The sequence below is a fragment of the Stegodyphus dumicola genome, chromosome 4 (genome assembly GCF_044657685.1).
Source record: "Stegodyphus dumicola isolate Sdum_Otavi_A_Nest chromosome 4, ASM4465768v1".
Classification (NCBI taxonomy): domain Eukaryota; kingdom Metazoa; phylum Arthropoda; class Arachnida; order Araneae; family Eresidae; genus Stegodyphus; species Stegodyphus dumicola.
Genome location: NC_140771.1, coordinates 213109959 through 213122993, shown reverse-complemented (window position 1 = coordinate 213122993; position 13035 = coordinate 213109959).

The following is a 13035-nucleotide window of genomic DNA, read 5'->3' as shown; positions in this document are numbered from 1 at the left end:
CGCGGGATTCGAACCTCGGACCGAACTACCAGTGTTCAGCGACTTTACCGCTCGGCCGCTGGTGGGCCCGGTTTAGAGAGACACTTGCTCCAGTACGCCACGACACGTTCTTGACGGTATATATTCTGGGACGAAACGGCAGCGACACTATCATTGCTCGCATCCGTGTCGAGAATGAATGATTTGTCGAGCTGAGAATACGTCAAAATTGGAGCAGACGTTACAGCCTCCTTCAGTTTGTTAATTGCTTCCTCACATTCTTTCACCCACACGTACTTTTGCTTGCTATCTGTTAGCTGAAAGTGTCTTGCGATCAAATGAAAGTCCTTCACAAATCTTCTATTGTAGAAGCAAAACCCTAGGAAACTCCTTAGCGGATGGATATTTTCAGGTCATCTCCAACCTTTAACTGCTGACCATTTTTCTGGATCCGTAGACACATCTTTGGCATAGATGACATGTCAAGGTAAGTCACTTCCTATCTGAATAATTTACATTTAGAAGGACTCAGTTTTAGATCGGCTTCTTCCAGTTTCTGAAGCCCCTTTCTAAAGATTTTCTAGATATTCTTCAAAGCTCTTCCCGATGATGATGATATTATCCAGGTATATCAGACAAGGTTCGTAGAAATGATCTTTGAACACGGTCTGTCTGATGTATTCGAAGGTTAACGGCGCATTAAGTAATCCAAACGGCATCACCTTGAACTGCCAAAGTCCTTGTCCGGTAGTAAAAGCCGTCTTCTCTCGGTCATCAGGATGTATCTCTCCCTGCCAATATCCACTCTTTAAATCAAGCGTCAAGAACCACTTGCTTCCGGAAAGAGTGTCCAGAATATCGACAGTTCAAGGAAGAGGATAGCTGTCTTTATTCATAACCTTATTCAACCAGCGAGGTAAACGCAAAACCTACTTGATTAGTCTTTCTTTTTTATCATGACGCTGATTAAGACAAAAGAACTTGCTGAAGACTATGAAGTAGCTTTCTTGCAAGTTCGTTAGAAATTTTCCTACCTCTTCCTGATTGGTAAGCGGTAGACGTATTTGGTGTTGCTTCTTTGGTGTATGATCTCTCGTATCCAATCTCGTAAGCCAAACTGGTTCTACCTACGTCAGAAGATCAGCGGCATAAAACATCTTGAAATATTGAATAACACATTCTACAGCACTTCATTAAATAACACTTCTCTTCATTACATTGAATAACACTTCTCTCTTCGTGGCTTAGTGTTAAGGCTCTCCGAAAACACAGAGATTGGCGGGCTATTGGGCCGTTTAATAGTGGTGACTGGAGTACATGCTGCAACCACTCCGCCTTTCCTGATGATTTTGGGTTGATTTTGGCTTTATCAATGACACTGGCAACTCTCAGCGTGTTGCCAGTCGACGAGTGCCGAATGCCGTTGCCAGTCGACGAGTGCGACGAATAAGTCGACGAGTGCCGAGGACACTATTATTCCACACGGGGTGTTACAGTTCTTAGGATATTCCATTACGCCGTGCTGGAAATTTCTGTTTTCGGCTACGTATCCAGGAAGTAAAAACTCTGTTCTTGCTAGCACTGTGATATCTCTTTGAGCTGTGATTTGGTGGACAGATTTCATTCCTTCATCATTAATTCCGAATAGGGTTTATGTCGTCAGAGGTAGAATGCAGTTCATTTTATTAAACCCAAGGAAAAAGTACATTTCCATAGAAAGTCTAATCCGAGTATGCAAGGGTCTGTGATATTTGCTACACATGCCGTGTGATAGAAGGCGGTATTTACAAATGTGCTGTTTACATTTAAATGCCCTTAAATTTCAATTTTATCACCATACACAGTCTAAAGAGTAACGCAAGAGGTCATTCAGATAGAGCCAAATCTTTCCGGATGATGGTAATATTGGATCCTGTATAGATGGTCAATACTGCAAGGAACTGCAATGCCCATGATGAAAAATCCATTACTGCCACCACTTAACGTAGAAATTTGAAGAGCTTTGAAATGGTGCTTCTCATTATCTGGTAACCTCCGCCCCATGACATGGCCTCTAATTTTTTTCCCACGTCTTTGCTGGGGAGTGGTCTTATTTCCCGTGCTTTGGGGTGATCTGCAGTTCCTTCGTACACAGCCTCCAGCACCGCATTTCCAGCACTTTAGGGACGGTTTCTTGTCACCTCTATTTCGTCCCAAGGGAGTGACTTAAAGGGAGTGACCAAGGGAGTGGTTAAATCACCTACATAAGTAGTCAGCTGATCCATTTGACCTGATCCTGGACTAAAGGAACTCTGACTAGGTGGTTGTCTTTATAAATTGTTTGTTGGGCTGCCCCCAATTTCATAGCGTACACTAAAACTCGTTTTAAGTCCTTAACATCCACCATTCTCAGGGCTTTCTGCACCTCAGTATTCCAAATGCCATTGATAAAGTGCTGCAGGAGAAGTATTTCTCTTGTTTCTGTTGAACAGTAAAAAAGCGACAGATATGACAGTCTCTCAAAATCTTGGAGTGTTTCGGTAGGCTTCTGTCTGCAAGATTTTAACTAAAGCTTGCTACAATATTTCAAACACATTTCCCCAAAGCGCAGCTCTAACCCGCTGGACAGAGCTTCGAAGTCTAACCTCTGATTTTCGGGAAAAGTTTGAAGGATATCCGCTGTGATTGAAGGGGCAAGATGACAAGCTTTATCTTCGGAATCCCATCCATTTGCGTTTGCCACTATAGAAAACTGCGTATTATACACCTGCCAGGACGTCTTTCCATCATATATGAATAGCTTTAGAGAGTGCTTGGATGATTTGATATGTTAGAATTTAAAAGCGATGGAATTGTTACCAACTGTCGTATGGATATCTTTAAACCCTGAAGTTCCTTCGCGACAGCAGCAGAAATTCTGTTTTCGATTTGTTGTTCAACTGGAGAAACTCAAACTTTATCTTCAACCGTGTATATTCTGCCTTCTACAGCTTCGAATTTGATTTCTATTATGGCAGTATTTTCTGTTTTCATTTCCTCTGACCACCTTTCCTCTCTTCTTTAATCGATTCTTGTCTTGTTTTCATCGCTTCTTTGACGGCCCAAGTAGAACAGCAACGTCGCAACTCGTCGCGGATGTCGTTGCAAAAACGCTGCAATATGTCGTAATAAGACGCCCAGATGTCCGCGAAACTCCACTGTTTTGTAACCGTTGCAAAGACGCCTTTATTACGTCTTTTCAGATGATGTTTTTGTCGCATAGACGTCGTTATTGCGTCTTTCGCAGGTGATATTTTAGTTGTGAAAGTATCGTATCATGACGTCTTAACGACGCCTAAATGTTCGCAAAATTCCACCTTTTTGCAACAGTTGTAAAACTGTCTTTATCATGTCCTTGTGTTACATATTGATTTATGCAGAAAAATAAGCTTAATAATTAATGTATTTTTCTTCTTTTTTTAAATTTTGTATTCCTTGTATTTTTTTCTAAAGTTTAAATATTTTATCATTTCCTGAAAAACAGATGATTATACAGTTTTTTCTCTTTAGACTAAATATGCATAATTAATAATAGCGTTAATTATTTTCAGTACTTTAAACTATAGTTTTTAAATTTCTCTTTAGACTAAATATGCATAGTTAATAATAGCCTTAATTATTTTCAGTACTTCAAACTATATTTTTTAAATAACTTAAATTCTAAGTTACGATTATTTAAGATTTCATCATTTTTTTCCCTTAAGTGAGAGACATAATTCCTGGCTAACGAATTTGATAGTAGAAAGTGCACATGTTAAAATGATGCATGGAGGAATAGCAACGACTTTAGTTGAAATTCGAAGTCGCTTTTGGATCCCAAAAGGACGTCAATTTGTCACGAAAATAATAAACAGCGTCTCATTTGTAAAAGATATTCATTGAAGTCTGCTGACCAGACCACTTCTCAACTTCCAGAAGATAGAATCAATGAGACACCACCATTCTACGTGTCTGACATCGATTTTGATGGACCGATTTACGTAAAAAACATCGAAGGAAGTCAAAAAGCCTGTGTAACATTATTTACTTGTTCTATTACTAGAGCCATACATATGGAACTTGTACCGAATCTCTCAATTCGGTCAATCCCACAGATTCTTTCTTGATGGCATTCAAAAGATTCATATCTAGGAGAGGCAATTATCGAGTAATTTATTCGGACAACACAAAACCTTTTAAAAAGGGAAAAAAAGAGCTCGAAAATTTCTCTAAACTATTGTCGAATGAGAAAATCCAAGATTTTCTGTCGAATGAAAGAATCAGTTGGAAGTTTATAACAGAACGAGAGGCTTGGTGGGAAGGCTTCTACGAGAGATTAGTAAATTCAGTGAAAGAGTGCTTCAGGAAAATTGTCGAGAAAGCTTTACTAACATTTGAAGAATTGTGAACGGATTTAGCACAAGTGGAAGCTGTTTTGAATTCTCGTCCTTTGACATATGTGTACAATGACCACAAGGAACTGTTGCCATTGAAGCCATTCAATTTTTTGATTTTCGGAAACAAGGATTCTACATTACCTATTAACTTTAACTCCATTGTTAAAGATGGCTCTACGAAGTCCTCTCTGAGCAATAGAAAGATTTATCAAGATTTATTGGTTAGACAATTGTGGACTAAATGGAAAAAAACAATATTTGATGGATCTTCGGACGGCTTATCAATTACAAAATCCTAACGTTTATGATGATTTAAAAGTTGATGATCTTGTATTAATCGAAGGCAACTACAAGTGCAAACTTTTGTGGAACTGTGCTAAACGTTTTTCGTGGTCGTTATAACAAAGTTCATTCTTGTGAACTAAAAACTGCTGATGGAACAATAATAAAACGACCAGTTCAATTATTATATCCTTTAGAACTTTAAACACAGTTTCTTTATTGCTTAATAATATGAATAAATTGAATATTATTTATGGAAATTGTTTATTTTGCTAATTTAGTTTCATATGATTAGATTAAAAATAGTTTAGATTTACTGAAGTAGTGTCAAATTATATTTGATGATAACATACCTTTTTTAGAATTTAGTATAATGATTATAGTTTGAATATATTTTCTATTCATTTAATATACTTATCAATTGTTTTATAATTATATGTTAAAATACTTATTGGTATAAATTTGATTGTTGTTAGATTAATGTGAACTCTTGACAGAGTTCAGGTGGGGAGTGTGTGAAAATTATTTTGATTAATTGATAGATGGCGCTAGCGTCGCGTGTGAAACGCGACGTGCCTTCTGAATTTCCATAGACTCTCCACCGGCAGCTCGAGAGAAGGATGTTTGATGCTTCGCACACTAGTTGATTAGGAACACTTCGGTTCCTATTTAAAAGATTTCGATTGCGAAAGCACATGGAGTTGTTTTATAACCGAACCACCGAATGCTGTGATTGATGATCTGTAAATATTGTACATATTAAAGGTTACATTTTAAAAGTGATTGATGTCGATTTATAGCAATCTTAGAATATTTTGAAACAAAGGCAGACTAACTAGGGGCAGCCGAGGGTTGGTCTTCTTTTTCCCACCTCTACCTCATCTAAAACTTCTCTTGCATATCACTACCACACTGATGACAGTATTCTGGATGTCCGGGTTCTTCTAAAAGATTATGTTCTCATAGAAATCAACAGTTTTTTTGACTTAACTAAGACTCTTTTAAAATACTTTTTTCTCTTAAAAACTTCATCTATTTTTAAAATTAATGCTTTATTCTTCATTCACATGGAAAACTTTTTTACCTTTTTATACTGTCAAAGACCGTTTCAATTTCTTCTTTCTTAGTTCGAATTCAGCATACTTACTTCTGACAAAACCATTCAAAAATTTTAAACGCGGAGAGGAACCAGAAGAAAACACTTCGTTTTCCGTGTGAAATAAAATGTTCAATTGCATTCCACAATCGTTTCAAATTTGAATATCGTAGACACAAAATTTCCCTGAATATGCAGAAGGAGAAATAGAATTTCTTATTTATATTTATGTGCAACTATATTAATTATACAAAAAATACGAAATCTCATTATTTTTTTGTCAAATTTCTTTTCATGAAAACCTGTTTCTCTACTCGCAAAATGACGTAAATAAGAAATTGTGACGTATAGAAAATCTAGTTACGGCTCTTTTGAAATTTCCTGAATGCTAACAGCGTCTCCTACTGTCTTAAAATATAGCCACCGCTGATACATATCTCCTTCCCTCTCTCTATATATACATATATATTGCCGTATGATCTTAAATTCACTTAGTGCGAATATATACCTAACATATGGATACCACACCTTTATAAGCTGATGTTACATACGACAAGTGTGTGTATGCTGAGTTGCGTGCAAGTTTATTATATGATTGGTAAAAATATTACTAAATTTAATTTGCCTCAAACATGGTTTAAATGAAAATTTAATTCAGTAATATTCAGTTCTATTCTTTTACAAATTTTTTCTCTATACTTACATTTTATTCCTCAAACTTATAATTTTTTTTTTCCTCTCCCTGGCTAAAATTAAGAAATTCTTCCTGTTAAATTCTCTTTCTTATTTTAGTTGCCTTATTCCTTAGACATGTTTATCAAAACATAATAAACAGTGATAAAAACATAATAAACCATAATAAGAATAAGGCAAATAAAAAAAATTTAAATTTATATTTGTTGTTTATCTGAAACCTAAACTTTTGTACTCGCAACAAATTTTTCTTGGTACAATTCTCAATTTAAACATATCGTTAGCTAAATGCTAAATTTTCAAACTGACGTTTATTTTATGTAATTCTAATACGTTGAAAGCGCTAAACAACTGATTCAAACTAAAAATGGATACATTTTACGAAAACTTGCCAAATTTCCAAAGAAAACTTTCCAAATTTCCAGAGAAAACTTTCGAAGTGGAATGAGAGTAAATAATGACAATTATTTCCTTTAATTTATTAAACTTTTCTTGGAACAAAATATACATATATTTACCTGTAAAAAATTATAAATTAATTCGTTTCTTACCAACTCTTGGCATTTGATTTCATTTCGAGTCTGATATATTTTATAGCCTTGGTGAAAAATTATTAGAAAGTCTTTTCTTTCATACGTACAATTTCTTTTTTACACGTATTCTTCAAGGACATAATTAACGTGTAAAAACAGAATTAGGTGTGCTTCTTTTGAAAACAAAATATAAACATGTCTAGTATTTTCGCGCATTAAGCATGATAGAAAGCTTTATTAATTATTTAGATTAGCTTTATTAATTATTTTTATTAATTATTTAGATTAAGCATTGTTCATTTTTCTTTAAATTTCATTAATTTTAAGGGGGTTTTGCTTGTTTGAAATGTTTTGGTTTTAAGAGTTTTAAATTCTTTGTTGCATTTATATGATTATTTGAAAATTATTAATTATGAATTTCAATTTCTGGTCTTTGTGAAATATTAGTTCTAAATATCTCCATTCGGAGATAGCATTACAATTCTAAGCATATTCATTGCAATTTAAAAGGCGTTCATCAGATGGCGCCACATGTCTTACAGGCCAACTAGTTTCGCTCTTCGCAACATCACGATGCCTCAAGATTTTCATAAGCGTGGGTACATACTATTTCTGCAGCAAACCGACTATACCATGCATTCAAATAAAAAAGTAAAAAATCTGACCTCTTGGTTTTCATCTGCGAAATTTAACGTTAGCTGAACTGGGAATATTCCTCGTGCACTAATGAGGACAGGAGTTGTTATAATATCCGCGTTCTGCTCAAGCTATTTAAAGTTATTTATTACGAAGTTTATTAATTTTTATAAATTGGTAATGTCTTCTTATTTTTCCAAAGCAATCATTCAGAGAGATTCATTGCAGTGGTAGTCAGCAATAGCATCAATATCATTTCGCGTACACAAAAACTTAAAAAAATTAAATTGTAAAATGATATTAGAATCAGGTCACTTAAATTATAATTCGGATAAGGTTCGGAGAATAGCCTTGGTTGCGCCAACATGGCTCCTTTAAGGATATGGGTGACATTTCATTATGCCAACGGAAATAAATATCATGTGAGGAATAGGCGCTAGGGAGAAAAGGAAAATATATGGGATTATAATATATAGGAAATATATAAAAATATAAAGGAAAATATATGGGATTAAGATGTGTTAATATTTGTATGCTAATTTGGTTCCGTTATATTGATTGCTAAATTAGCATTAAAAGTCGAGTAATATGCGTTTATTTCAAAAACGCAGGGCAATTATTTTTCGATTCGATTTCATATATTTAATATATCACATTCCTGCTCATATGATCCACATACGTATCAGATAACTAGCTACTTTTGACACTTATTTCTGGATGTGTATTATTTTACAACTTTATCTGCTTTGAAAACCCAAATATTGAAACATTATGTGTATGCTTGTGAAAATATTATTTCAGACATTCTCCTATAACTAACTATACTATAATCTCATATTATTCAGTTCTCATATAACTACGATAGAAATATAAAATATCTATTATTTACTTTAAAAATGCATCATTTGATAGCCTTCCACATAGTAGCCATTCTAGAATTAGTTCTGTAATGTTATATAATGTTCATTAAATTGTCTTATGCATTATTTTGTCTAAATATTCATTTTCTTAAAGAATATATAATCAATGTAGAGAATGCGAGTTCAATATATTTTAAAGACGGATAATAAACAAAAAATAAAAGGGAGACTACAAATGCAACCACATAAAAGTGACCATATTCTAAAGAAAATTAATAAACTCAAAATGATGTAAAAGCATACCCCATGCCACAAAATTCGCTCAAGTATTGCTGAGTAGTAAAGCAGAACATATATACATGAGTGCATTTTTTATATCTGAAATAAAATCTATTATTAGTTGCTGATGAAAAAGTAAGAAAACAATTTTTATGGATAGAAATTTATGTAGCTGAGTATTGAAAGTCTGATACTTCACCCACACTGAAATAGCAATTTATATATTTGGCTAAAGTGCAGAATCGCCCACTTATTTGTTTGGCGCGTTTTACAAGAGTAAGAAGAATTGGATTTTTGTCAATTTTCTTTGACATTTTAAAAGAAAATAGGTCGATGTGTACATGGATAAAGTCAAGAGTGCGCGTAATGCCATTTTCGTGCAATTTTGAGATATTTTTTTAAGGGAAAATAGGTCGACGTGTACATGGATGCCGCGTATGTGCAATTTTTAAAAACGCGCCAAGCAGTGGGCGATTCTGCACTTTCAGCTATATATTTTATGAAAGTAAAAAAAAAAAAAAAAATTAAAACTTCAAAAATCTGAATAAATTTTAGAACATATTGTTAAAATGTTAAAACAAATTAAGAATATACTGTTTCTTAGAAGTTATCTTTCTATAATTATATGTCATATTACCTTATGTACAGATTAAGCATGGCCAAACTAAGACTCGGAATTCATAATTTAATCACATTATATTTATAATTTACTCACGTAATAAACAACTTACGTTGTTTTGCTTTTGAAACATAATTGTCATTTGAAACAGAATTTGTGTGATGTCTTTTTAATAATTATTAATTTAATTTTTTGAAATCACATTGTGTTTATAATAATTTCAAACTATGCTTTATTTGCTAATCTCTGATAAGTAAAAACAAAGCCATATCTGTAAGTACCATGTTGATATTATTCTTGAAATGTGTAGTGGTCATCAACGTAGCAGAAAAGATAAATCTTTTATATCCTGGTAATACCTGCATTCATAATGTACCTCAAATCGTATTGAATGCCCTATAAATATCTGTACTGTGATTTGCATTAGGAAAAACAAAACATATCTAATGATCCAAATTTCCAACGAATTAGTTGTTATGTGATGCAGTCATGAGGTTTGATCCCTATATTGGCCCTGAATTGGGCTGAAGGCCCACGTATTAGGAAAAACTAACTATACTTTTCTTATAACCCCAATAGTTTGACAGCTTACAGTCTCCTCCCCCCCCTTTTTTTTCCACGCTTTTTACCATTACCATGAGATTGTATAGATTAGGAACCAAGTAAAAATCCATAGTTCTATATTTTCAAATTACTGCTTTATTTTTATATTATTGTAAACAGCAGTACGTCGCTTCTTTTGTTTTCAGTTTACTGCTATTAAAATCTGTTTTTAACTATAACCGAAAAAGAAAAATTGAATATCTGAAGGAAAAGCTTTATTTATTAGGTATAAAATGTATAGAAATGTTTACAATTTGTACATTCAAGGAATATGCTTCCTTGGATACTGAGCAAAAGCAGTAACACTTATTTTGGTACTGTTCTGTTATCAGGACTGTATTCAGAAATGTATAAACATGTGTTGGTATGTATGTGCTTATATGTGTATTTGTATGCAGACATATATTTGTACTAATGCATACATAAACACATACATACATTTCTGAACCCAATCCTGATAACAGAACAGTACCGCCATTTCTTTATTCTTGTAGGTAAGCATTATTGTTAAAATAAGAAACCCTTGGCAATTTACTTAAAATAGTTCTTTTTTATTGAAAAGCTTTGCTAATTTTGAAACATGATAAACACGTAATTGTGTTTCTTGAATATTTCTGAATTGTAACATGCAGTTCTTACTTACATGATGTCTGATGACTTTGAAACAGAATTAGCTAATACAGTCAAAAGTCTTTAATCCGGACTTGTCGGGACTTCGGCGATTCCGGATTATCGGTTTTTCTGGATTATAGATCATCAGTTTAAATCTAGTAAGATGGCATACAGAAATTATAAAATTAAAAATATGAAACAGTAATTTATGAAATAAAGAGCAATTATGACCTAAAGGGTATCAAAATTTACCAAAAAAAAAAGCTTTATATTTATTTGTTTACTTTATTAAACATTTCTTTTAACGCGCGCATGCGTAAAGCATATATTACGTATAGTCGAAATTAGAAAATTGCAACCAGAAAACTATTTGATGTGTATTCGTGATATTTATAATGACGAGGAATTTGATTTAAATCATATCAAAGACAGAGAGTACATCGAGACGAAATACTACATTTAGTAAGGAATTATAAGCAGAATAAAATAAAAACATCTGCCCTAAAGATGAGGATAGTGCTGACAGACGAACTTGCAGTTCATTGCGCGCCGCGACGTCCCCCCCCCCCGCAAAGCAGCGTGAAATTGATAAACAGATTTCGGAATTGTTAGAGAGACAAAGGATATGCCTTTATCCCTTTTCTGCAGCAATTCCACTTTTTGTTTGATGGACATCGAAACATGCTTTCGCTTTGTAGATCGTGGCTTCGGTGTGAGCTGAGGTCGCCGCTTTTTCAGATGGCCCAGACTTTCAGATGGCACTAGCGATAGGCAGACTGTTGTCATCTATAATGAAATTGCCGGTTTTGCGAAGGTTTTAATGTTTTGGATTCGTAACTTTGTCTGAAGGAAAATGAATATCGCAAAACCTTGCAATTTAATGGAATACTTTGCAGACACGAAGTAGAAACTGTTTTGCTTACTACTATAGAAAATCATAATCATTCAATGATAAGAGTACGTTATGTATGATACGAGTTATGAAAGTAAATGTAAAGATAATGTATGTATGTATGTGAAATAAATAAAATCCTCTAGAACGCAAATGCTTTATTTGGTTATCTAGTTGGAAGTTTGGGCATTTTGTTCTATTTGTTCTTAAGTACTTATCAACATAAATTTTTATTAATTTTATTGCCTAAGATCTAGTTGATGTTTCGAGATCTGGTCCAAGTTTAAAAAAAAAATGTTTATAGACGTTCATATTCATTAATTTTGTTGCATAACGTGTAATAGAGTTCTGTTTGATTTTTATTTGATTTCATTGTCAGCTATTGCATGCTTTTTTTTTTTTTTTTTAAAATAGCTGATGCTTTACAAAACCTTCCATACTATATTAAACATTAAACAGGGTATACTGTGTTAGATTTGAAAATTTTTATTGTTTCTTCAGAAAATCAACAATTGCCTCAATAACTACTGTATTTTTCATCTTGTCTTATTGTATAATTGCAATCTGTTGATTTGAAATATAATAATTTAACAGTCAGTGTGTAAAAAAAATTCATTCTTTAGTTTTATCATGAACAATGTCTTTCAAAATAATCTTATAATTAAACACAAACAATTAAAAAAAATATTCTGTTTTAAGTTAATAGTTCACCATAAAATTACATGCATTGAAATACCAGGAAGTTATAATAATGAAGATATTGACACTTTCGGAAAACAGGAAAGTTTTCTGAAGTGTATTTATTTCTTTAGTGATGTATAAGTCAATGCTACTTAGCTTGTATAATATTACATTACTGTCTATTTTGACTGGCACCAATAGACTACCAGATAAGATAGCTGAACACTGGATGTTTGATCCAGGTACAAATACTTGTGAATGTGATAGCTGTATGGGAATTTTCCTGTTTCTCCTCGTGTATTTTATGAATACAAGTCAATTTCTCATAGAAATACCTTCTCAAAGGCATCCCTTTACCTAAGGTACATAGCTCTTACTGTACGTTACCTTGCTTTGTGTAACTTAGCATAGCCATCAACACCTTAATAATTTTAATACAAAATGACAAAAAAAATTTTTTTTCTACCATATTACCACAACAAATTTCGCAGGATGCACCAAACTGTGTCAACCATGTGTATGAGCATATAACAATTCTTCAGTTTTTAATAAGCAGCATCACCATTTTTGTATGTTTTTTCCTTTTTTTGTGTGTATTTGTCCAAGTTACAATGATTTTTATAACTAATTTTTATTTTTATAATAAATCACGCTTTTTTAAATGTGAAATTAATTTTAAAATATGCACTTGTGGAATTTGTCCGCAATGGATTAAATAGTAGTATGAATAAAATTCTGAAAAAATAAAGCTGTATCAAATTATAAAGTTACAGAAGAATGGAATTTGCTATGTTAGTTGAATTTAAATTACCCAGAATCTTTATCCCTTCGCTGTTGCTATACCACCAAAAGAAAACCAATTATAAACAGCATCCT